The sequence below is a fragment of the Saccopteryx leptura genome, chromosome 1, assembly GCF_036850995.1.
Source record: "Saccopteryx leptura isolate mSacLep1 chromosome 1, mSacLep1_pri_phased_curated, whole genome shotgun sequence".
In the NCBI taxonomy this organism is placed as follows: domain Eukaryota; kingdom Metazoa; phylum Chordata; class Mammalia; order Chiroptera; family Emballonuridae; genus Saccopteryx; species Saccopteryx leptura.
Window position 1 is genome coordinate 139,244,277 of NC_089503.1, and position 21,612 is coordinate 139,265,888.

Sequence of the window (21,612 nt, forward strand, 5' to 3'; positions counted from 1 at the left end):
CTGAGCACTAAGGTACTCTTTAAGTTTAAGAAGAAAGAGATCTGCTGAGGGAGACTGAGGAGGGGCCAGCGACTGAGGGTTTCAGGGCCTGGATGTCAAGAGGGAAAATGGCTTCCCAGTGCTTACTGCAGGCTGTGTTCTTACACTGACTGGACAGAAAGAGGAGGCAGAGTAAACCCACCCATCTACACCTCAGCCCTGGCTCTGCCTGGTCTGTATTGTGAATGGGGGGACATGGGGAAAAAAAAAAGAAAAAGAAAAGAAGGAAAGTGTCTCAAGTTGAAGGGTGTGATAGTCGTACCAAGTGCTGCTGAAATGTCGCATAAGAGGAGGACAGACGGATTTTGTGAGACAGAGGTTTTTGTGGAGACTTTGACATGAGCAGTGGAGACAGAAGTCCAGACCTGAAATTTTAAGAGACAGTGGGGTGAGGAAGTGGAGACAGTGACTATAAACACAAGTATCTAGAAGTTTTGCCGTGCCTGGATGTATCTACTCATTTCCCATTCTGAGTGAGATCTTTAAACACATAGATCCTTACGATGTGCACCTTTCTCTTGTCATGACACAGTGGACATAGCAGGTGCCTGATCCCAGTTTGAATGTCATATATTCAGAGACTCCCCAGGTTGGGATAATGGCCCCAGGAAACCTGAATCAATGCTAGGGGGAGAACTGCTTCTGTTCTCACCCTGTGTGATTATTTCGGAAGGAGGCTTCCTACCAGCCCACCTCTCCAGCTAACCGCCATAACCAAAGAGTGAATTAGATGGTCAGCTTCGAAGGCTGTACATAAGAGTTGATTATTAAATGACAGAAAAGATTACCTAACATAGAGAGATTTGACCTTAAACAGCATAGAATAAGACTTCCTCACATTCCTATCTATGTCCACTTAAAACATGAATAAATTCCTATGGCTTTTTGGGTGAACTAGATTTTCCCTTTCCTTCCACAGCAGACAGGAAGATATGTGTTCTCCTTTATGGAGATTAAATAGTCCTGTTAGTATCTTTGATGTTGTGGCCTTGAGAAACAACTGAATGTGTTTGGTCGGTTACTGTCAGTGAAACAGCTTAATATCTGTTTTAAAGAGCAAAAATCTAGTCTTTTAGGAAAGAGTCTGGGGAATGAAAATGGATAGCGCAAAAAAGACTCAGATACTTAGATGTCTAGGATATCCATACTGACAAGCCCTTTGGGGCACAGTCACTACTGAAATAAATTACTATAGAGGTAGCAATTTAAGTCTCCATTTTATAGAGGAGAATAATTTGTAACTCTCAAAGTCAAAATAGTCTTGCCCTTTAGACCAGCACTCTCAGAACTGGAGTGCCGAAGTTTCTCCAGGTAGGAAATATCCTCATTAGACATTAAGCAACAGCCCAAAAGTGGCTTATTCTCTTGGAGCAGGGCCAAGTCTGAAGACAGAAGACTACAACTATAGCAGTAAAAGGAAGTTCCGATTTCTGTGGGCAAACTTCAGTTGGGAGCAAGAGGTGGTGATCACAGTGAGGAAGTAGAGGAATCTAGAAAATTCTTAGAGAGATTATGTGAGGAATCCAGTGGGCATCAGATACTCAGGGTGAGGGGGAGGCCAGAGAAAAAGAAATTGTTTTAACCAAAGTGATTATGTTCCTTCTGGTGTTTGTTGCCATGTACGTTCACAACAGAAAATCCAAACATGTGTAGTAGTAACAACAGTAGCAGTGGTAGTAGTCATTGTAGAATGACAGCCCTGGTCCTTTCTGCACTTATTTTTGCAACTCATGTTCGTGCAGAGGAAGATTGATTTCTCATTGAGACAAGGAGTACATATCACACACATTACTTTTCAAAACAAAATGTATAAAAGCATACATGTAGTCTGTCAATCAACCTACATTTCAAGTACTATAGGGATTCTTTTAACTGACATTTACTTACTTGAGTATTGAGTTAAGGGAAGCTCTCCATTCTCTCTGTGAAACCTACTGCTGAACATCCATGTTAGCAAGCATCTTCTAACACCTGCCGTGGACTTCTGCCCACCGGTTTGGCTGTACGTTTATCAAGAGGCAGTTATGTTGGTTTACGTTTATGTTGTAATTCTGATAAGACAGGAGGGCCAAAAAGAGAACTGTTACTATAAAAACTAAGTGGTTGAATACTTGAGAAAGTGACCATTAAAGTGAGCTGGTAAGAAAATAATTGCTATCAAGTTAGATGTGGACAAGGTAACTGTAAAAAGCTATGAACAATAACAACAAAGTTCTAGAAGGAGCCTGCACTTAGTGTGCATCATGAGTGTCTCAGTTCTTGCTGCACCTCAAAGAAATTAAAACTGGAAATTGGAGATGGTGTAGAATGGGTGTGGTTTTTGCCTATGGAGAACCACAGCCAATGGATCCATACTGGAAGGGAAGACTTTCACCAGAAGACTGGTGGATGAGTATATAATTATCAGCTTAAAATAACAGTATAAGATTGTAGCTGACATTAACTCCCCAGTCTCAGTGACACTGAATGCGAGAGTCTCTACTGCAGGGGTCGGGAACCTATGGCTCGTGAGCCAGATGTGGCTCTTTTGATGGCTGCATCTGGCTCACAGACAAATCTTTAATAAAAAATAATAATAACGTTAAAATATAAAGCATTCTCATGTATTACAATCCATTCATTTCCTACCACTCATGTTCATGGTTGCAGGTTGCTGGAGCCAATCACAGCTGTCCTCTGGTACAACACCAAATTTTTATTGGATAATGCGTAACGTATATGGGTTGTTGTATGGCTCTCACCGAATTACATTTTAAAATATGTGGTGTTCATAGCTCTCTCAGCCAAAAAGTTTCCCGACCCCTGCTCTACTGTATCTACTAGGGATGGTCACTTTGGAGTCTCTGAGCTTTACTTCATCCTAGCAATTTAGCTAAAATCAAAAGCAATATCCTAGGAATTTGTTAGCCATGAGTTTCTCTCAGTTCTATCCCTGGATCAGTCAGATGCCCAGAAAGCTACATCACAGGCCATTTGCTCTAGATTATAATGGAAATTTCTTCACAGAAATGTGATTTTAGTGTTAGACTCTTGACTTTTATTGAAGGCCCATAAAAGAGATGACTATATGAAGAGGATCTCTGTCAAACAGCTATATAAGCTTTTTGATATAGTGCTGAAAGCCTGGTACTTGAAGAACCACTCAGTGTTAAATGCCTGAAGGCAGCCACATGAGAAGAGTGGGGAAGAGAGGAAAGGAGAAAGAGAGAAATCATATTCTTAACATAACTGTCTCAGCCCATTAAATATAAAGCTCCTTTCCCCTCTGCTTTAACATGTGTTTCTGTGGACCTATGAATTTTAGAAGTTGATAAAACTAATAAATATACATTATTTTTATCCACACAAGCTAAACCATGCATATAGCTAATTTTAATTAATATATCAAAATTTTGAATGCAACTATAAAACTTAATTTTTCAGCTTCAATCATCAATGTTTCCCAAATTGACCTTTTTCACCCCCTACTTTATTTTTTATCTTTAAAAATTTATTTAACTTACCTATACCAAATTCAGTTTTTTATTGGACATTTCTCTGAGTTTTGACAAATGCATAGAGTTATATAAGCACCAGCAACATCAAGATACAAGTTCCATCTCCCCAACGCATTCTCTCCTGCTGCCCCTTGTAGTCAATCTCTGGCCCCCAGTCCAGCTCTTGGGAAATGCAAGTCTGTTTTTATTCCTCTAATCTTGCCTTTGTCCAAACACCACACAGCATGTAGCATTTTTTTTCTTTTGTGGCAGAGATAGGAAAAGTCAGAGATTGGGACAGACAGACAGGAAATGAGAGAGATGAGAAACATCAATTCTTCATTGCGGCACCTTAGTTGTTCATTGATTGATTTCTCATATGTGCCTTGACCAGGGGACTACAGCAGAGCAAGTGACCTCTTGCTCAAGCCAGCGACCTTGGGCTCAACCTGGTGAGCCTTGCTCAAACCAAATGAGCCCGCACTCAAGCTGGAGACCTCAGGGTCTCGAACTGGGTCCTCCGCATCCCAGTCTGATGCTCTATCCACTGCACCACTGCCTGGTCAGGCAGCATGTAGCATTTTAAGTTGCTTCTTCACTTCTTTTACTTATCTGAGATTCTACTTGAGATCCATTCATGTTGAATTTCATGTTTTTGTATTGCCCAGTAGCATTCCATAATATGGATAATTCCATTGCACAGTTTGCTTATCCCCACAACAAACAAAAGGCATTTGTGTTGTTCTCAGCTTTGGTGATTAGGAACAGAACTGCTGCCAGCATTCACATGTGGGTTTTCATGTGAACATCACTTTTTATTTATTTGGAGCTAATACCTAGATGTGGAATTTCTGGATCATATGGCAATTATAGATTTAACTTCATAGGAAATTGCCAAGTTCATGTACTATTTTGCATTCCAACTAGCAATAAATTGAATTAAAATTTCTCCGCATCCTTGTCAGCACTTAATATTGTTAGCTTTTGTTTTTTTGTTTTAGCCATTCTAAAGAATATGTAAGTACCACATTATGTTCTTAATTTGAACTTGCCTAATGACTAATGATGTTGAGCACCTTTTAATGTGCTTATTTGCTATCCATATATCATCTCTGGTGAAGTGTATATTTAAGTCTTTTGCTTATTATTTATTGGGTTGTTTGTTTTCTTACTGTTGAATTTTGAGAGTTGTTTCCATGTACAGAGTACAAGTCATTGGTCAGAAATATGATTTGCAAATATTCTTCCCAGTATAAAGTTTGTATTTTCAAGTTTTTAACAGTCTTTCATAGAAAAAAAATCTTATGAACTCCTATTTTTAATTCTCTTTTATATAATACTTTTAGTGTCTTGTTTAACCACTTTGTCTAACCCAAGGCAACAGAGATTTTCTCCTGTTTTCTTTTAAAAGTTTTATACTTTAATGTTTTATATTTGGATCTATGGTCCATTTTGAGCTAGTTTTGGTATAGAGTATGATGAATAGGCTGAGTTGTTATTTTTTAATATAAATGTCTAATTGTTCAAGCACTATTTTATATTGATTTGCATTTTTAAAAATTAGTAAAACCTAATTAAATTCAAGATTACTTTTAATTTTAGAAAACCTTAAAAATTCAGGAGAGTAAAGAATATTACTCATAATATCATCATACAAAGAATAAACACTAATTATATTTTGATATTTTTTCTGTTTTGTAAATGTCTATATAAGTTAAATAGCATGCATTTTTTCCATAAGACAATAGTTTTTTTGTTTTTTGTTTTATTCAGTGAGAGGAGGGGAGGCAGAGAGACAGACACCCTCCCGCATGTACCCTGACCAGGATCCACCCAGCAAGCCCACTAGAGGGCGATGCTCTGCCCATCTGGGGCATTGCTCCACTGCTCATCAACCAAACTCTTAGTGCCTGAGGCAGTAGCCATGGCGCCATCCTCAGTATGCAGGACCAACTCACTATAATCAAGCCATGGCTTCAGGAGGGGATGAGAGAGAGATATATAAAGAGAGGAGCAAGAGGGGGAGGGTGGAAAAGCAGATGGGTGTTTTTCCTGTGTGCCCTGACTGGGAATTGAACCAGGGACATCCACATGCCGGGCTGACACTCTACCACTAAGCCAAATGGCCAGGGTCAAGACAATGTTTTTATTATAAAAAATTTAGAAACTATAGGAAAAAGCACAGAGAAGAAAATTAAAATTATATTCTTGACTATATACTTTGTTCTTTTGTGTGTGTTTGTGTGTGTGTGTGTGTGTGTGTATATATATATATATATGAACAAAATTATATGTATCACTTGTAATCTTTTTTCATTTAAAAGTATAATTAACTTCTCATATCTTTAAAATTGAGACCATATATAAATACTATTTTATTTTATTGAATATAATAATGTATCCAATCCTTTATTATTAGTTTATTTTTACTTTTTTATATTTGTAATATATTTTTATATTTATTACAAATAACACTGTCAAATAATCCTGCATAAAATTACATAAATATATCTATTTATTTCCTCAGTATCAATTTCTATAAGTGAAATGTGAATCAAAGCATATTACTACAGGGTAGGCAAAAGTAGGTTTAGAGTTGTGAGTACGTGAAACACATCGTTTATTCTTTCTTGCATTATTATAATCATAACCAGCATGTCTTTTTACAGAGGAACAACTGTAGACCTACTTTTGCCCACCCCTGTATATTGACTTCAGATAGACTATACTAATTGATTTTCTTCAATTTAGGTACTGTAGGAAACAGACATTAAGATGAAATTAGAAATGCTAGATATTTATTGAGGGAAACATTTGTAAAGGATTTAGGGGGATGGGAGCAGAAGGAAGGGGGAGCACTCAGCAGGACTGACACCTATGAAGGAAGACAGGGAGGGAAGAAGGAGAGGTTAAGCAGAGCCCCAGATGGCAGTGCAATGCTGAGAAAGCCTCAGCAGAGCCACGGAGGAGCCATGAGCAAAGATTGCCTATTAGAGGAGTCCTACACTGGGCAGAGGTGGCCCAGTTCCAGTGACTCCATCATGCTCAGCATTGGCTGGGATCTCTGGAGAATGTGGCATTGCAATGAACTCTTAGGTGGATCCCCAAAGTAAAACTGCTAGAGGTAGTGAGCTCACTGTACCACTCATGGCACATTCTCTCCTCCATGACTGCCATGTTTACTTCCCACCAGCAGTGTCCATGAGAGCAACTGTGTTCTGGGATCTGGTCAGCATCCCAGGGTATTAACATTATCCTGAAAAGTGGCCAATGAAGTTGGTAAAAAAAATAATACCACTTGTTTTTGTTTGAGTTTTCTTGATTAGTAATGTAGCTGCACTTATGTTCATTGACATGTTAATATGTCTGCATTTGACAATTATTTGTTCATCACCTTTGCCTGTTTCCTATGGTGGTATTAATGTTTCTTAGTAATTTTTAAGCTCCTAATGTACTAAATCTATCTTTGTCAAATGGGGTACAAATACTTCAATTTTTTCTTTGTCTATCAGTCCTTTCTCTATTAGTTCATTGTTTTTATTTTTGCTCGAAAGAGTTTCTCTAAGTGAAAATCAGAAATATTTTCATATATTTTTTTATTTTATTCAAGTTTTTAATATTTCTTTTTTATTGTAGTATATAATCTAAGGAAGGAATACATATATTTCTAAATATTCACCAATTTTCACAGTACTGTTTTTATAATCATCTATCCTGTCTCCTTACTGACATGCCACCTTAATCAGCTTCTTATTATTTATAGATACACGGCGTGTTAACCGAAGAAGTGAAAGGTCAAAGTAGACTCATGAGTGGCATATGTCTGAACCAACACCAAGCTTTACTAAAGATACAAGGATTCTGGCGAGAACCCAACACAGATGAGGCCCTCCTTTTACAGGGACCTGGATCCCACACACACAGCTTCTCCAAACTGTCCGTTTCTCCTGTATTACAGTATGTTTTGAATTCAGATTAACAGCTTAGTTCTGAACAATTTATGTGAACATGCACGTCTGCCCCCCCAAAAATGTCATTTTGGTTTTGGGGTTTCCAGTTTTATACTCCTTTAGATAAACAGAAAAATGCTTGCTACCGCCCAATCTCTAGCCAGCCATACGCCATAAATCCATAAACTGCAGGTTTATTTACGATACACAGTCTAGACAGGCCACGTCTAAGCTGCCAAAAAGTGTTATTTTAGATAAGGACTCTCTGGTATCTTTCCACTAATAAATACCATTAGCATGTTTATAAAGAGCTCTGGTTAAGGTCACTCATTTTCCCTGAGTAGGGAGGGAGGGAGTCGCAGGCCTGCTGTTAACTCTTTACTGCCCATTTAGGCACTGCTTGATTTTCCAATAAAATGAAACAGACACAGTTTCTTTTGTATCCATTTACATGTCCCGTCCAGCACCAAAAATTGACTAATCTTAGCTCCATGTCTAAAATTCATCAGCATTTTATAGCACTACATTTTAATCTCTAGAATGAACAGAAGTTATTATGCACATGATGCTTTTCTCTTGCTCATGCATCAGCCCTGTGTCCTCATACAACCTTGTAATGTCGATGTTGAGGGAGAACTCCCCTTCCTTATTCCAGGTATTTTCTTCCACCTGGAAGTAGCTTTATTAATGTCATAGTCTGGTCTTTAGATCCAAATCAGGAGGCATATCCCCATTTTATAAACGATTCAACATTGATATTTCATGATAGTTAAATGAAAATGCTCAGAGCGTACATATGTGGCAGGAAAATATATAACTCTTTCAATAGTACATGTCTTAAACATAGAAAGTCTATGTAAGTGTGAAGAAATACTAAAAAAAGCTTTAGGATTCGAAATTAATGATTTTCCATTCCATTTACTTTGCATAAGCTCAGTATAAAAGTACTAGACTACTGAAGACAGTCAACATAAATCTGAAAAATGCATTGAAAATAATCATCCTTTTAGAGCCATCAATAGGGTAATGTTGAGAACTATTTCAAAAAGAGCTGTCCTCTGAACAAAAATAGTGGAGGAGTCAATCTGTGGATACACTCAGGTTTATGCTAGGAAAGATCTCTGCTGATAGTACATAACCATGTTATCTATATTTTGTGTATTGATTATTAGCCAGATTGTTGGATGGATGGTTGGGAGCCTTCTTAGGATAATGTCAGCCAAGACAGACACATATCTAGAGCACTTCACTCAAAATTAGACAAGATTCTTTTAGCTGCAATGGACAGAAACCAACATGGACTAGCTTAAGCCAAAAAGATAATTAATTGGCATAAGAACTTTATAAAAGTTCTGAAACCAGGTGAGGGTTTGGAGTGGCTTTTCTAAGTAACTAAATCTAGAACTTAAACATGAGGAGAAGTGTTTTTCTGTCACCTTTGTGACAGTTCATCCCCTCTCACTCAAGACGAGTTCCATCTTCCTGGAAAGAAAAGTGGGGGAAAAAATTCCCAAAGAAGGAACAGATTTGCTCCCATCTCTAGAGTAATCAGTGGAGGATAAGGGGAGAGTACTATGATGATACAACTTAGGCCAGTGGTTCTCAAAGTATGCACCAGGGTGCACTGGTGCACCCTAGAAGATTTCCAGGTGTGACCTATGGTATTCCCGAGAAATATATGCCTGTTGGGGACCAAAAAACCAACAGGGCTTTTGGAGTTTAAATTTTGGAAGGACAGAGGTGGGGGGACTTGGCTGTAAGCTGACAGTCTGCCCAACTCCCCACCTCATTTACCTGATTAAGTTGCAAAAAGCTGTTAAGCTGTGCTGCTGGATTGTTTACACTACCTCCCATGTTCCCTGGAAAGACTGGAGGCGAGTTTCTTCTATCCTTTGTTTGGTGTAAGGTTAAGATGATATGTATGGTGGGGGTTTTCTGCACTCAACAGAATTAAGAGTAAAAAGAGAGAAATTCTTCAATGTATTGATGAGGAAATGAGAGCTTGCCTTTCAAATATATGCCTAAACATTGAAGAAATCGCTAGGACACATCAGACTCATGATTCTCATAAACACAAGAATGAAAAAACTTAACACATTTGTTCTGGGACCTGCCAAATTTGCTAAATCTTACTAAGAATGTATCTATATATATAAAAAGATAACTTTTTTGTCGTTTTTTTTTATTTTTTAACTCCTCTTTTTTACAAATTCTAAAAAGCATAACTCAAAATATGTAACATAAAAATGTTTTTTAATGTCAGAATAAATTTAATTTTGTCATATTTATTTCATTTAATTACCATAAAAGTATGCTTGGACTTTGTATTTTTTCTTTAATATTTGACTTAATTATTATAACATATTTCTCAGAAATTTGTATATAGCGCACCTACAATTATTTGTAGGATTTTAAATGTGCCCCGACTTCAGAAAGTATGAGAATCACTGCCTTAGGCTGAAGTCCTCTCTAACCATTCACCTGTGGCTAGAAATCAGGGTCATGAAAGAAAATGACTGGTCTGCAGGAGGTACATTAGTGGAGCTGGGAGATGAGATGTCCCTGGGGAATCTGTGGAGGGTTTGTGGGGAAGCTGCTAAGGTTATCCACTCTGTCCTCCCTGAAGGACAAAAAGAAGGTGGAAGGGCAGAGGCCTCTAAGACATGGTCTTCAATCACTAACTGAAGTTCTGGGTTCTATTTCCATGGAAAAATAAGGTCCTTGGTATCTTTGTATAATAGGTAAACTTTGAGTATTTTTAAAAACTTTTTAATAGAGTTTACTTGCCAGAAATGCCAAAAAAAAAAAAAAAAGAAAGATGATGATGATTTAGATATCCTTGATCATTTACTTTCTGTTAATAGAAAAATTATGTATATAAGTACACTAATGATGTTTCATAAGTGGTACTTTAGAAGTGGTTGGCTTAGTCTTCATTTAACAAATACTGAGTCAATATATCAAGCACTGCATTAGATACTGGGGCAGAAAAGTAAGGTGCAGCTCCTGCCTTCAAGCTTACGGTGTAGTTGGAGATAGAAGGAAACACACAGGCCATAATAATTCAGTATTATACATATCCTTCTAGGGTTAAGTGTAGCATGTACTGGTATTTCACAGAGATAGTGCTTAATGCAAGTTAGGAATTTTAGGGAGAATTTCCCAAAGAAAGTAATACTGGTAAATAAGATGTGATTTTAAGAGTGGATAGGATTGGCCTTGGCCAGTTGGTTCAGCGGTAGAGCGTCAGCCCGGCGTATGGAAGTCCCAGGTTCAATTCCCAGCCAGGGCACATAGGAGAGGTGCCCATCTGCTTCTCCACCCTCCCCCTCCTCTCCTTTCTCTCTCTGTCTCTCTCTTCCCTTCCTGCAGCCAAGGCTCTATTGGAGCAAAATTGGCCCTGGTGCTGAGGATGGCTCCATGGCCTTCACCTCAGGTGCTAGAATGGCTCCAGTTGCAACAGAACAACGCCCCAGATGGGTAGAGCATCACCTCCTAGTGGGCATACCGGGTGGATACCAGTTGGGCACATGTGGGAGTCTGTCTGTCTGCTTCCCAGCTTCTCACTTCAAAAAAATACAAATAAACAAACAAACAAACAATGGATAGGATTGAATAGGACAAAGAAGGTGAGAAAAGTATAACAACCAGAGGAAATGATATACAAAGGCCCTGGGATGCCAAAAGATCTTGGCACATTTTAGAACTGAAAGTGATTTTAATATAAGCCTGTAGTATGGCAATCCACAAGCAGAAGAAAGAGATTAGGCTGAAGGGGTGATCAAGAACCATGTTGTTAGCCATAGTAAGCAGTTGGCTTATATCCTGAGGACAATGGAGAGCCATTGAAGAGTGAAGAATGTGTTGGAAGGGGTCAAAAGTCAGGAGGATTTTGGTGTAACTTATTTGGGCAGTGATGTTAACCTGAATTTGGTTAGTGTAGTGAGAACAGAAAGAAGCAAAAGGAATTAAGCATAATTCAGAAGCTAGAATTAAAGCGGTTAATTTTAACTGAAGAAACAAAGAGGAAAATAAATTAAGGCTAACCCATAAAATTCTAGCTTGGTCATTTGAGTAAGTGGGAATGCCATTCATTGAGATAGGGACTATAAGAGGAGAAGATTTGGGGGTGGGATAATAACATCGATGTGGGATACCTGTGGGAAATCAAAATGGAAATGAAAAATAGACTGTTGTATAAATGGATCTGAACTTCAGTAAATGGCCTGGGCTGGAAGTGAATGTTGTAAGTGTTAATGGAAGTAACGGGAATGGGTAAGGTGGGTGGGAGAGTGAGTAATGTGAGATGAAGAGTGCCCAGCAGAACCCAGCGGGAACACCAACAGTGAGAACAGAGATAAAGGAGCCAGCACAGGAGATCAACAAGCAGCGCCCTGGGAAGTAGAAGTGAAACCAAGAAAGGCAATATCACAAAAACAAGGAAGAGAGACTTTCTAAGCAAAAAGAGAAGTCAAGAGAGTGGAATACTCCAGAGAGATCATAAAATAACTGAAAATTGTTCATTAGATTTGACAGCAAAAATATTAAGAACCTTGGGAAGAACTATTCAGGGAAGGAAGAGGACAGTGGTTGAAGCAAGACAGGGAGATTAAAATAAAGTGAATGTTTGAAAGAACTTTGTCTATAAACGAAAGGATAGGCAGGAATGGGTGGGGACAGACGGTTAAGGTATTATTTAAGGTGAGAGAAACTTGAGTATGTTTATTCTAGCTGTTGTACAGTTAAAACCACCAACAATAGAATGTTTTTCCCAAATGAAGCAGAGCACACATAGAGCACATTGAGTTTGTTCATTATTCTTCAATGTACAATTCATTTAATCCCTACATGTGTGCATATCTGTCTAAAAACCACCTACATCAGGATGTAGGACATTGCCTGTACCTCAAAAGGTTCCCTCATTCCTCTTCCCACTCAGCCTCTCCCCCAAGAGGTAAATAACCACTGTTTTAATTTCTAGCACCATAGATAAGTTTTGCCAGTTCTTAAACTTCATGTAAATGAATTTATACAGTATATCTGTGATGCATGTAGCAATTTTAAAATATACTACAATTTATCTATTTTCCTACTGAATGACTTTGAGTTGTTCTGATTTAAGGCTATTATGAATAAAGCTGCTATGAATATTCTTGTATATGATCTTTTGGTGGACATAGGTTTTCAATTTTATGAGAGTAAAATGCTGTCTCATAGCATAAGTAAATATCCAGTTTGAGTAAATATAAAATATGTATTACTACAGTTTTTAAAAAAGCGGTAGTGCCAATTACTCTCCCAATATAAAGGTATAGAAATTCTTCTCACGGAAGCTTGGTACTGTTTTTAACTTGAGCTTTCTGGTGAGTAAACATTTTGAAAGTCAGGCTTTCTTGATACAAGCCACAGTTTCTCAGTTGGCATTTGTAAACATTTCAAAGCTTTCTACTTTAAGCATTTTCCATTATTGGCTACTGCCCTTCAGTAAGCCAAATCTAATATTAAAAACATGTAAACAGAATTCAGATGTTTCATGAGAAAGAGGTAATTTAATTCTCCTTTAAAGTCAGCTAAATCATAACATAATAATCAGGAAAATCCCGTCAGAAAGAGTCTTACTTCTAATTATGAAGATGTAGGAAATATTACCATCAATGTCCTAGCAAGAATTGAGTGGCTTATATTATGATGAAAATTCTTCCTTGATACATCTATTCCAATTTACATTCTGTGTAAGTAGTGAGTTTGGAGTTAGTAGCTGTTTCCTCTTCTTGTTTTAATTTTAATAAACTGTATTTAAAATTATAATTAACTATGATCAGAATTGTAGGCTCCAGCATTTTTGAAGAATGCTAGTAAATCTTTTGGCAGAAAATAATAAAATAGAATAAACTGTTGGCATAAAATTGAATACGGACTATTCTCTAATTTAACCTTCAAGCTTTCCTTCTTTTTGATGTGGTTTCAATTTGAGGCAATATCTGAAACCTGACAAAGAAAATAAATATATGACCTTCAAATAACATTTTCTGTATAATTTATTGTTGCAACATATAAATCTTTATTCATGTTAATGTTACAGATGAAACTGATGGTCAGCATCACTATCTAATGAATTATTTAATTCTCACAAGTATCATAGGAAATCTGTGAGGAAATCTGTTCACTCATTTTACCAAAACAAGATTTTAGTGTAAAATCCAAAGTGATAAAAGTACTGAAAAATAATAGAGATACAGGCTTTTATAATTGAGAGGGAAAGACTTTCCTAAAAATGCCATCAAAGCCAGTGGCCATAAGTAAAACATTTGACACATTTGATTGTGTAAAATTTTAAATACTCAGGTAAAACAACACCACATAGAAAAGATCAATTCATAATGTGGAGCATTTTATTGGACAACTGACCTGGTCTCTCCAAGAGAGTCAATTTCATAGGGAAAAAAATGGCAAGGGACAGCTCTGGATGAACAAGAAAGGAAAAAGACTGAACATCCTTATGTGAACCTTGACTGATTCTTGGTTTTACAAATTAAAAAATGGTAGTTAGGGACCATAAGAGAAATTGAAAAATAAGATAGATAGTATTTAGAATGTTTTCTGTATTAATTAATTATATAATTAATGTATCTATTTTTCAATTAATTTTTGTATTTATTTGAAATTGAAGGAAAAAATATTTTCAACAGATGTTTCATAATGAACTTAATAATGAACTTTTAAAACACTTACAAATTAGCCTGACCTGTGGTGGCGCAGTGGATAAAGCATCGACCTGGAAATACTGAGGTTGCCGGTTCAAAACCCTGGGCTTGCCTGGTCAAGGCACATATGGGAGTTGATGCTTCCAGCCCCTCCCCCCCTTCTCTCTCTCTGTCTCTCTTCTCTGTCTCTCCCTCTCCTCTTTAAAAAAAAAGAATAAATAAAAAATTTAAAAAACATTTTTTAAAAATAAAATAAAACATTTACAAATTAATTATAAATTCCTAATAAATAAAATAAGCAAAAGATATGAAGTCCCAAATCATGAAAGAAGAAATAAAACGATCAGAAAACATATGGCAAATTTTCCTAGCTTGCTGATAATCAAAACAAATGGAAATTAGATTGCCAAAGATTGAAAAAAAGTTATGAAATCTATAAATATTCTCAGAAAAGGCCTATAGAGGACATACATTAGTTGAGAGTTGATGGACGATTATTTAGCAACATTTAACAAAAGCCTCAAAAATATTCCCATTTTTTGTAAACCTGTTGGCCATGTTTATTTATATCTTTTTTTTGTAAACTGTCTCAGCATCATTAATGGGCAGGGAAATGCAAACCAAAACCACATGAGATACCATCTCACACCTGTTAAGATAGCTCTTATAAAACAGGCAAGAGATAAGTTTTGACAAAGACATAAAAAAGGGAACCCTTATACACTGTTGGTAGGAACATAAATTGGTATAACTATTATAGAAAACAGTATGGTGGTTTCTCAAAAACTTAAACATAGATCTACCATATGATCCAGCAATTTCACTTCTGGGTATACATCCAAAAGAAGTGAAATTGGTATACAGTGGTACCTTGATATACGAATTTAATTTGTTCTGTAACCGAGCTCATAAATCAGTCAACTCTTATATCAAACTGCTGATACAGGACCCGTGTGCCAACGCACCAACTAGCGGCAGCTTCCTGAATCATGACTCGTATCTCGGAATTTCGCTTGGATCTTGAATAAAAATACGGACCAAGTCGCAGCTCATATCTTAAAAAATTCATATGTTGGTCTGTTTGTATCTCAAGGTATCACTGTATGTGAAATCTAAAGTATTCAAATTAATAAAGGAGAGACTAGAAGGGTAGTTTGCAGGGCTGGGAAGTAAGAAAATGGGGAGATTTTGGTCAAAGGTACAAAGTGTAAGTTATGCAGGATTAATAAATTCTGAAGATTGAATGAACAGCATGATGATGATAGCTAATAATACTGTACTGTACACTTGAAATTAGCTAAGAGGGTAGGTCTTAAGTATTTCTACCACATGCACAAAAATGGTAACTATGTGAGGTGATAGATATGTTAATTAGTAGTAATCATTTCACAAATATATATATATATCAAAGTATCATACAGTGGTACCTTGAGATACTAATTTAATTCATTCTGTAACCAAGCTCGTAAGTCAGTCAACTTGTATATCAAACTGCCGATACTGGACCCGTGCACTAAAGCGCCAACTAGCGGCAGCTTCCTGAATCACTACTCGTATCTCGAAATTTTGCTTGGATCTCGAACAAAAATACAAACCGAATCACAGCTCATATCTTAAAATATTCATATGTTGGTCTGTTTGTATCTCAAGGTACCACTGTATTGTATACTTTAAATGTGTATAATTTTTGTCAGTTATACCTCAGTAAAGCTGTAAAAAATATTCCCACCTTTTATTCAGAAATTCCAATTGTAATGAATTATGCTAAGGAAATAATAATGTATTTTGCAAGGACTTATGGTTAAGTTTTCCTTAAAATGAAATTTTGTATGTATACTAACATGGAAGAATATTCACAATGTAGCATTATTCTAAAAGCAGGTTACAAAATACTATGTATATAATACCATTTATTATAAATTTATGGATTTTATATATTATATATTCACTTAGGAAAATATCTGAAAAATGCAATAAGAGTAAATTATTACTGCATGGAATTATGGGTGACTTTTTTATCTTCTTTATTCTACTTTCTGAAGATTCTATAGTGAGCATTTATTAATTTCTTATTATAGAAAAAATCTTACCCAAAAGAGAGCAATCTGTTACGTACTTTTCTTCTGAGAAGAGTTTGGCTTCTACCACCTTTTAGCATACAGAAAGGTGCTCAGAACCAACTTGATTATAGCTCCTGCTATATTTCTGATTTAAATCTGTATCGGAAAACACGCAGTACTGTCCCACATATGATCTCCACAAAGCCCTCTGAAGGTATTCAAATTAAGTCTGATCCCTTACTTTCATAATTAAACAAAGAGAAGGCCATTGAGTTGAACTGGCTCCCTTCCTTCTGTCAGAGGGAAGTGTGGTGAGTGGGGAGCCATGGCCCCTGATTATTTCATGGACCCTCAGGAGTTGTTTTTAAGCAGTTATCCATAAAAGTTCATCATGCTAACAAAGCCAATTGTGACTGATTTGTTATTTTTAGAGATTGACTCATAAAACCAGTACAGTTATACCATTTACTGAACACTACCTTGAGTAAAACCTAAATATTGCCTTTTAAGTGAATTTCAAAACAAAATAATTTTTGGCCCTGGCCGGTTGGCTCAGTGGTAGAGCGTAGGCCTGGTGTGCGGGGGACCCGGGTTCAATTCCCGGCCAGGGCACATAGGAGAAGCACCCATTTGCTTCTCCACCCCCCCCTCCTTCCTCTCTGTCTCTCTCTTCCCCTCCCACAGCCGAGGCTCCATTGGAGCAAAGATGGCCCGGGCGCTGGGGATGGCTCCTTGGCCTCTGCCCCAGGCGCTGGAGTGGCTCTGGTAGCTGCAGAGCGACGCCCTGGAGGGGCAGGGCATCGCCCCCTGGTGGGCAGAGCCTGGCCCGTGGTGGGCGTGCCGGGTGGATCCCGGTCGGGTACATGCGGGAGTCTGTCTGACTGTCTCTCCCCGTTTCCAGCTTCAGAAAAATACAAAAAACAAACAAACAAAAAAAAACCCACAAAATAATTTTGAAAAAATAATTTTAGATTTACAAAAAAAGAAATATAAAGAATACTTGCATATCTATTGTAAATATTTTATTCACTTATTATAAATGTTTTACCTTGTTTGCTTTATCTTTTGATACATAAGTATCAACTATATCATTATTTTCTGAATCATTCAAAGGTAAGTTGCATATATCATGGCCCTTTACACTTAAATATTTTAGTGTATATTTCCTAAGAATAGGGATATTGGCTTACATAAAATAGTACAGTTATCATAATCATAAAGGTACACTGAAACAATAATCATCTAATCTATTGTCAATGTTCCATTCTTGTTAGTTGGCCTAATACTGTCATTTATAGCATTTTCCCCTTTCCAGGATAGTTTCTACTCTAGGTCATGCATTGCAGTTTGTTGTCATGTCTCTTTAGCTTCCATTAATCTGGGCTATTTCTACCGATTTTTCTTTATCTTTTATGACCTTTTTGAAGACTATAGCCTCCCTTTTTAATAGAACATGTTAGTCTGCTCTGGCTGACACAATAAAGTACCATAGAATGAGTGCTGAAGCAACATAAATTTGTTTTCTCACAGTCTTGGAGGCTGGAAGTCCAAGATCAAGTCCAGGATAGTTGGATTGTGGTTTGGACCCTTTCCCAGTCTTGCATGTGGCTCCCTTCTCACTGTGTCTTTATGTGGCAGACAGGGACAGAACAAGCTTTCTGGTGACTCTTCCTATAAGGGCATTAACCTTGTCAGAGGGCCCCACCCTCATGATTTCATCTAACTAATAATTTTCCAAAAGCCCCATCTTCAAATGCTATCATACTGGGGAATTTTGAGGGAATACAAACATTCAGTCCATAACAGAACATTCCTCATTTTGTAAAACAAATGTACTTTCATATTAAAAGTGAAATGATTTAAACCTATGAAACAGTACTTTTTTAACACCATTAAATCAGAATAAAATTATAGCAGCAATTTCCCAAATTGAATGCTCACCAAACTGATATTTTATTTCATTGAAACCCAGTCATTACCACCTACTCTCTGTATTGGTCTTTCCATTTATGCGTCACCCTGGTTCAAGACTGTGCCCCCTCTGCCAACACAGTATTAAAATAGACCAAGATCACTCTCTACAGAAGCACACTGTCTTAAGGGAGTCCGCCTATATCAGAACCATGGCATGTGTTGCAATTCATCTTGACACGCCAAGTATTCAGAAAAAATATTTCAGATCAGCATCTGGCTAAGAAGACCAGGGGGACTTCCCTTGCAGCTTCTGATCTTTTTAAAGTCAGCATAAACAGTGTGCTTTTGCTGCATTTTGTTGAAGTATTGCATCTTTCTCTCATTACATGTTAAGCCATTGTTTATATTGAATTCATTCATTCATGTTAGTTTATAACTTTTTAGAGTTAATCTAAAGTCCTTTAGAGTTTAAATTTTAAGAACATGTTTTATTGGTCCAATTAGGTATCCTCTAGTTCACATATAGTTTCTTGTTAAAATATATTTGTTAACCTGGTATACTCACATACAGTTTACCAGTGTACCCAAACTACTAGCTCAGCTTACCAACTTTATCTCTGATACCTTACAAACTTGATCTTTCCTCATTATTTAGAATCAGGATATTCACCTTTGTCAAATATTTTTTTTCAAAAATTAAAGCATCTCTTCATTTCTTATCTACAGAATTCATTTTTCTTACTTCCAAGGTACATTCCAAACTAAATTATCTCTATATGATATGCCTTTTGATGATGACAAAATGTTGAGAGTGTATTCTAAGGTAAATAGTCTAGAGAAGTATATCCTCAAATTAACAGTTCCCAAAAATGATATTTTAAAATGTACATATAAAGAAAATTCTAATTTTTTTCTTATTTTTTTATTTCTTCGTTTTCTATCAATTATGATTACTTCTTCCAAAGTCAATGATATTTTCTAAATAGCTTCCCAAAGTTTATCTAGTTTTTAGACTATACGAGCTACTTTTTTTGATTATTTAGCCTTTCAAATAAGATGTTATGACACTGAATTCTAGGGGTTACTTTTTCTGTTTTTGTTTTTACCCTAATTTGTCAACAAAGCAGAATTTTCCTTTGCTTTTGTAAAACAAAGTTTTAGACTATAATTGACTTCATGTACCTAACACATCTTTATTTTTAATGTTTTCTATATGTGAAGCAGCTATTTAACCTGATTTAATATCATCTAGAATCAGATTTTCTTTTCTGTGCTCTATATCAACTCTGAACACCTGTATCTGAATTTAAATGGAGGGTTTTTAGACTTTTATTTTTTAATATAAATTTTAATTTAATTTACTGGAATGACATTGGATAATAAAATTATATAAATTTGAGGTGTACAATTCTGTAACACACAGTGCTGTATGTTCACGACCCCAAGTCAAGTTTCCTTTCATCACCATATAGTCCCCTTTTACCCACTTATACCTCCCTCCACCCACCTTTTCTTCTGGTAATCACCATAGGGGTTTTGTGTTTATAAGGGTTTTTTTTCTTTGTTTAATCCCATCACCTTTTCACCCAGCTCCCCAAACACTATCCCCTTTAACAGTTCTCAGTCTGTTCTCTATATCTTTAAAATGTGAATAGCTACATCAGAGAGTCTTTTGTTTCCTATTTCTGGCAATACACTGCGTTAGAGAACTCTAAAATGTACAAGACAGATAAGTTGTATAAAATATGACAAACTATTTTTAAATGCATAACTGCTGAAGAAATGAGTTTCTCACCTAAAGTATGCTTGTTCTTGCCACTCCAGATCCCGTTTCTGCCCTTCTCCACCCTATATCACCAGGAGCCTTTGTCCCCTAGCTTCCAGTTGAGCTTAGTCACTGGGCACCCTGGCCAAAGTTTGGAGGGACAGGGAAGAATTAAGTCAAGGTATTTATTCTTCTGTCTCCCTCCTTCCCTGTAAGGTCCTTTGACCTGGCTGTGTCCCATAACCACGGATCACTGTTCCAGCCGAGGAGGCCTACACTGTACAACTCTCTCCCCTTTCATCATCTGGTGCGTAGGAGTCGTGACAGTGCCATGTGGTGAGCCTCAAGCCACCCATACCTTTGTAATCCCTATGTAAATAAATGCTCTTTGAGTCTGTCATTTGTTTTCTGTTGGGATTCTGATATAAACCAAGGCACTGAAAGGGCTACATGTTTAATAAAAGGTAGTCTGGGGAAAATGTACCTCCAACACAAGGAGATAAATAGAATGTTTGTTTTACTCGACCTTCCAAGAAATTTTAACTGTGCTTTACATTGCCATTGTAGTCCAGAAGTAATACTCCCCAGAATCTACACAGTCCTGCTGAATATGGGACCTCAAACTTAAATTCTAGAACACTTAGAAAAGAACCTAGCAAAGGCGAGCATAAACATGCAAAATAAACAACAGGAAGTGAGTCTTCAAGGATCCAATTAATAGCATTACCTGATAATGACCTACAGTGTGTCTTAAATTATTAAAGACACAAAAGAGAAACTAAAAATATGAAACAAAATAGGATATGTAAAAAGACCAAGTAGACTTGGAGAAGAACTCAAAGAAATCCAAGAAATAAGAAAATACAATCATTAAAAGTAAAATGTATAGAATATACACTGGGCTTTAGTTGAGAACAAAGCATATGGACACACAATTGGAATAGACAAACATGAGGAAAAATATTCAATTCTGTTAATCACTGAAAAACCATGTGGTAACCCAATATATGGTATTTTTTCACACTGTAAATTAGCAAAATATAAAAAATTATTACATCAGTCCTGGTAACTCTGTGGTAAATTGGTATACTTATATATTACTAGAGGTATACACATTTACCTTTACAGAATGAAAATAAAAACTTCAAGTCTTCAGTCACATTAGCTTATTGCAAATGTTCAACAGCTACATGCAGCTATTGGCTACCATGCTGCTCTCAGCACAGAAGACTTTCCATCACCATGGAATTTTTATTGAACAGTGCTGCTCTTGAGGACAGGCATAACAGCAGAACTAATGGGTGGCTGAGTGTGCACAACAAATTGTGCTCTGGTGGTCATATCAACTGACCTTCCCATTGGTATATTGCTCCAGCTCCTCTTAAACATGTGGCATCTTCAGACTTTCACTTTTCAAATCTAATGGGTAAAAAATTATATATCTCACTGATTTAAATATACATTTCTGTGATTACTAATGAAATTGATTATTTTTTCATGTATTTATTATTCTTTCATATTTCCTTTTCTGTGAACTTCCTGTTTGATATTTTCCATGTCACCATGTTGAAATTATTTATAATGGGAAAATATCTATGATAAAGCAATAAGTTAAAAATAAGAACACAAAATTGGCTTACAATAATTTTAGTTGAGTGAAAGTAAATATGCAAATGATCAAAATTTGGAAAATCACAAAAGTTA

The 21,612-nt window shown here is 36.6% G+C and overlaps 2 protein-coding genes and 1 non-coding gene across 5 annotated transcripts in view; 2 read left to right on the top strand and 1 right to left on the bottom strand.

The window, feature by feature from the left end:
* Positions 1 to 21,612, bottom strand: part of SREK1IP1 (SREK1 interacting protein 1) — a 471,033-nt gene that overhangs the window by 244,704 nt on the left and 204,717 nt on the right. The gene's annotated exons all lie outside the window — the stretch shown is intronic.
* RGS7BP (regulator of G protein signaling 7 binding protein) overlaps positions 1 to 21,612 on the top strand; it is a 120,643-nt gene that overhangs the window by 34,610 nt on the left and 64,421 nt on the right. The window lies entirely within an intron of this gene.
* On the top strand, positions 110 to 238 carry LOC136389896 (small nucleolar RNA SNORA51). The gene has a single exon (XR_010748451.1). It is a non-coding gene; the product is annotated as a small nucleolar RNA SNORA51 (small nucleolar RNA).